We start from the raw sequence: 6,486 nt of genomic DNA on the forward strand, positions 1-6,486 counted from the left end.
TGTGGAGACAGCCTCTTCATTCAGAAGTGGAGGACGTGAGCATTTGTAACTGTCCATGAAAGCTGACAGGAAGGGGCTTTACTTACCTCAGGAGGAGCATGAACTCCAGGACAGACATAGGCAGCCCTACAATTTTACTTGTTACATTGAATAACTTTAACATAAACCTAAGTCATGACCTTGCTTCAGTCTTTCTGATTTTTAACAAGATATTTCTGTTAGTTTTAGCACTATTCTTCCTTTCTTCCGAGGCCCAAAGAACCACTACAAGGTGTCCTTTGGCACTTTTCTTTCCCTGTCAGACTGTGCCCTTTACCTGTTTTTATTTTATTTTACTTTATTTTATTTTCTTTTATTTTATTATGTTTATTTTTGAGAGAGAGGGAGAGACACAGAGCGTGAGTGAGGGAGGGGCAGAGAGAGAGAGGGAAACACAAAATCCAAAGCAGGTTCCAGGCTCTGAGCTGTCAACACAGAACCATGAGATCATGACCTGAGCTGAAGTCGGGTGTTTAACCGACTGAGCCACCCAGGCACCTCTCTACCTATGGCTCTCACCTGCTGCTGCATGATTTCTCCAGCTCTCTTCCCTGGGACCTGGCCACTGCGTTTCTCACACATTGGTTCTCAGTTTCTAAGTTTCAGCTGGCCCCATTTTAGCAAGTCTTGTCTATTTTACATATAGTGATATTTTATATGTATTTTATTTTGTATTTTATATTATATATAGTATGCAGTAATATTAATTATCAGCAATTTATATGCTATAGTTCTTTTAATTGCATAGTTTACACAAGGTAAAAATTATTTTCTCTGTGAAAATACTTTATGAGCTGCTGTAGAAAACTGCTGTCTTTCCAGTTTATGGCACACTTTCTGAAGACTTAAATTTTTTTGTGTTTTCTACACTGCTTACTTCAGGATTGTTAACTCAGTGAGAAATTCTTAAAACTCAACTGATCAGATGATAGTTATTCAACACTTATGAATATACAATTATAGTGTTTCCACATGGACTTAAATGTTCCTTCATGTTTCAGAGCTAATGATTTCATTTTACTTAATTACAGAATGAGAGAGTGTTTTTTGCTTATATTTAGACTTTTTTCAAGGTTATTGATTTCAAAAATAAATCTTCTAAATTGATTAACACTTGCTTTCATGTTCTTTTTTTTCTGAGTCTTTACTCCTATCTGAAATGGAGGTATTATGAAACACAATTTGTATGGACTTAAAAATAACCAATTGAAATAAGCAATTCATTTCAAAAGACAGAAACTTAAGCAGAAACAGAGTTCCTGCAGTGGATGTGTGCGTGCATTCACATATACAGATAACCTTAGATTTTCAATGAAGTTCTAAATATACTTAAAATCACTACCTAATGATACTTTTTACTCTCCATTGGTCTACCACTTAACATAAAAACATTTGGGAAAATGGCTTTTTATCTGATTTAAAACAGAGCTCATGATTTGAAGTTTCCAATCAATCTTTAACCTTCTAGTGTTAGGGTTTATTTACTCATTTTAAGACCACTTCTAGCAAAAAGAAGATCCTACAAAAGAATCTATAGAATTGTTGGGCAGTAAATAATACTAAAAAAAAAACTTGTAATAGATCAATCATAAATTCAACATTTAAAATCTCCCTTGAAGTGCTCCTGGTTTTTAATAATGGATTTTTGGTATGATCCCATGAAAGATTTATGTCCAGATATGAAACAAACACTGCTTTGAATGATTAATTTTAAAATCTAGTTTTCCTGCTAAATAATAGGAACTCCCCCTGTGTTTTCTGTTTGTAAGAAGTAAGGAGAACCAGTCTTATGATTTTGAATTCATGATTATGTCTTTGTGGTAAACATGGCATATTTGGAAAGTAGGACAAAGACAATACTCCAAAGGCATCACGCACAAAAATATTTACTTTTTAGAGGCCTAAAAGACCACTTTAAAAATAAGATATTTTATTTAAAATCTGGGGGCATCCGGGTAGCTCTGTCGGTTAAGAGTCTGACTTCGGCTCAGGTCATGACCTCATGGTTTTTGAGTTCGAACCTCACATTGGGCTCTGTGCTGACAGCTTAGAGCCTGAAGCCTGCTTCAGGTTCTGTGTCTCCCCCTCTCTCTGCCCCTCTCCCACTCACACTCTGTCTCTATCTCAAAAATAAACATTAAAAAATTAAAATCTATATGAAATAAATGCAATAATATTTAATATATCTACATTATGAAAAGTTTGACTTTTTAAAATCAGTTTTAAAAAGAGCCAGATATTTATTATATTCTATATCTGAGCCATCATTATTCACAAAATTAACAATCCAAATATTACAATTTATTTCCTAAATGCACAAAAAGTTAAAAGTATTAGAACAAAAAATACATCGTATTTTTAAGAAACTAACTGCTTTAAAATTCGTTATCTGTAAAAACATGTCAGCACAATGATGTTTTATGTGAGATATCCAGGAATAGATAATTATACAATCATTACTCAAGAAAAGAATGTGAATTGAATAAGACAGTTTTCTTTTCTCAGAAATATTCATAGCTGGTTTTAATCTAGATATAACACATAACACAAGGCATAAATATTTAATGACTAAACAATAACCTGATTAAACTTTGTTGGTTTTTTTTCTTCCTCTACCAGACATTCAATCTTGTTTTTGCATCTTAAATAAAATAAGGAGAAAAAACAATGTGGTTTCTTAAAGAAATGAGGTCATTTAAAAAGTGTTATTTTCCTGTTATACTTGGAAACACACAAATGTCTATTCATTTATTGTTAGAGTGAATTACACGTATACATTTTATGTTCAAACACACACTATAAGCAGTAATTGTATGAAACTATAAAAATTCTTCTGAAATGGCAAAGCTGAAGTAAATAGTTGTCATTTGATATTCATTCCTGATGATTTCTCATTAAAATGAAATGGCAAATCTGACAAAACAATAAGAGGAACATAGAATGAGCGACTCTTTATTCATGTAATAATTGATTACTATTGTGACAACATCCCACCTTTTTCACATGGTTGTGAAAAGGTTTCACTTTAAATTAATTGGCATCACCGTGAGATAAATTACTTGACTGTGTCGTTGGGAAGCAAATCAGGCCCACATTAGATATAATTGAGGTGAAACTGTTATATAGGAATTGTGTGGGTGAAGGCTGGAGATCGAGTTTTTCCATAGGAAAAAAAATGTGAGAAAGGCTAATGATACTGAGACCAAATTGTTATTATTTTTAAACAGAATTTCCTTCTCCTTCTCCTTCTCCTTCTCCTTCTCCTTCTCCTTCTCTTTCTCCTTCTCCTTCTTCTCTTCTCCTTCTTCTTTCTTTTGTTTACAATGCAGAGGTTTTTTGGTTTGGTTTAGTTCAGTTTCAGTTTTTCAACAATGATTCATATTGATTGCTTATGTTAGGACATACATAATTGGGAAGATTAGCTGACCAGCATCCACTTAAACAAAAGGAAGTCAAATCAATCTAAATTTCAAGTCCAAAGAAATAGACTTGAAAGTTTCTTGAATTTTCAAGTAAGAAATCTAGTCTTTTTTCCAGATTTATGAGCCAGAGTGCTACTATTGTTTAAAAGCCGAGATGATACTAAGTTTATAAGAAAGGATATCATAAAAGGAAACAGATTTTTTTTCTCTGCCTTTATTATACCAAGAGTAGTCTCATCGGAAATACTACAGACACACACACTAGTTACTGCACCACAAAAAATTAGGAAGACTCTAGAGAAAAGTAAAGCAATGAAGGTGAGTAGAGTGAATTCTGTATATAGATAAACTAAAAAAAAGGCTTGGGAAGATAAAGTTTGACACTAGCTCATTTTTGCAATGCCCTAAAGGTTTTAGATTTTTACAGTATAGTATTAATTTAAAAAATCTGTTGATTTTATTTTTAGGCTGAAATAGATCCTTTTTAGGCAAATACAAGAAACCATATTTGCATAAAATTATAAGATTAAGTAATCGTTATTAACGAATTCTTGCTATTTGATATTCAAATAAATTCGAAAGGATTTTGAATAAATTCATGGATTTTAGATCCACAATGGGTTGTTAAAGGAGCTAGGATTTTTTTAGGAGTATATAATTTAATTTGTTTACATCTGATCTAATGGAGTTCAAACATAATTGTTTTAAAATATATTCTGTAGGAACTGTCAGAAAATAGAAAACATTGTGCCTGAGAAAACTCTTAAATTTGAAGGTTACATCTATATCAATATCTTGTAATTTTATTACTATTCTACTGCTCAGCTTAGTTTTTAATAGAAGCACTTCATTTCTTAAAGCCAATGACATATTTTTAGAAAATGACATTACACAATCATTGAATATTTAAATATTTTACCAGGAATGTGAATGTTGTTATCATTTTTTGCAAGTTAATCTTTTTTATTTAAAAATTCCAGTCATAAAATCACTCATCGATGGTAACTGATGAAATCAAATAACATATGGAGTGAAAGAGACATAAATAGAGCCACATGTGGAAGTTATACATCTGATATTTTACTGAAAATTGTCACTACCGAGGGTTCCAAAAACCTGATTTTTTTATTCCAAACATATGCAATTGTTCCTTTTTCTGTCCTATTAAATCAGAAAACCTACAATTATAGCTTGGGATGGAGAATGAGTGGGGGAAATGAGAGGAAAGCATGGCTACTTAAGGCCTTTGGTTGAGATCTAATACTGGTCCTGCAGCTCCCAATTTTTCAACAAATTGTTTTGACACCTAGTGTATTTTTGCTCATTACCAATCATCTTCTACTTCTCTAGTTCTATAAGTTTGATTTGTGGCTTCCTATGCATTGTTAGAGAAAACCTAAGAGGCAGTCATTCAACATGAAATCTTACTCTGTGATAACAAGAAAAGTTGCAGACAGTATAAAAAAGCAATTTGAATATTCAGTGGAAGGAAGAGTGCCTGGGTATTTGAGGATTTGTAGTAATTTAGATTCCCTGGCCTCAGCACAGTTCTAACAGGGAAGGAGTCTACACTGCTTCTGCAGGGACAAGAGCCAATATGGCGTTGTGGGAGAGAAGCACTGTTCTCACGGGCTCTGCCACTTAACAGCTGTGTTATTAGAGGAAATAACTGAGATCTCGTGTTTTTTTGTGTGTCTAAGAGGAAGGATGTGATTTTAGTTTCTAAGTTTCCTTCTAATTTTTAAAATGTTTTTCATCTCTGGGAATAATTTTTTTTTCTCCCTGGAAATAATTTTAAGTTTCCTATTTAAATAGAGAATAGATTAAGGTTGGAACTTTCAGAATAAATGATGAAAAGTGTGTAACTATGTTCCACTAAGTGCACCTTTAAGATGCACTGAATACTTTACAATCAGTTTTTATTATGCTTTCCTTTAAAGAATTTGCAAATGTACAGGCAATATTCCATTCGCATGTGCTTAAATGTTTACTTTTCATGACAAATAGAAGACAAAATTTTGTCTGTCAAATGAATACTTTGTGGAAACACGAAGTTAGTCATGCTATTTGCCCTCCATTTTTAAATATTCAAATAATCTCCAAATTGGAGTTATTAACAAAAATAAATAAATCTTTGCAAATAAAATGGAAAGAGAAGATTTTTCTAGAATGTTTATAGCTTCTTGTCTTGACATAAAATTATTCATACTTATTCATATTTATGTATAGAAAGAAACAGTTTTAGGAATATCTCAAAAAATGCATTTTGAAAATTTCTTTGAGTTCCATAAACAAGTTCCAGCACTGAATGAGTGAATAGATGCTTAAGTCCCTAATATATATATATATATGTATATATATATATATATATATGTGTGTGTGTATATATATATATATTTTTTTTATTTTGTGGCACAGTTACTACTATGCAGTTCATTCTATAAGGACTTATCTGTCCATTCATCCATTTTATTCATCCTCTTTCCTTATGTCCTTATAAATCTAAGAAAATCAGTCCTCTGTGCCCTGAAGACCTTTTCTACACATATGCCTATATGCTGCCATTGAATTGAACCAATTGATATATTTTGACAAAGTTAGATCCATGGTGTTATTATCTATATATGCACACATTCTTGCAGTTTTCTTTCTAATTAATCTAACAGCCATAGTAGTTTAGATAATCACCACATTGTTATGTGGCAAATCTTGATTGAAAGGAAATAGTTGAATGCACTAAATGGAGGGTTGTGTTTTGGTTCAGAATTTCTCTTTTTACAGAAGGTTTTGAATAATGTAAATGGAATTTAAAATCACATATATGGTGCTAAACAAGCTCACACTCAGCAACACAAAGATATATAGTTCTTGAATCCATAATGTCATGAGAATATTCACTTATGATTTAAGAGTATATTACATCTCTATTAACTCCTTTTTATTCTCCCGGTAGGAGATTTTTAAGTACCTGATAAAATGAATAATTCTAAACAAATGACTTAAAAATTCAAGCTTTACATATTAA

This window comes from Panthera uncia, chromosome F1 (genome assembly GCF_023721935.1).
Source record: "Panthera uncia isolate 11264 chromosome F1, Puncia_PCG_1.0, whole genome shotgun sequence".
Classification (NCBI taxonomy): domain Eukaryota; kingdom Metazoa; phylum Chordata; class Mammalia; order Carnivora; family Felidae; genus Panthera; species Panthera uncia.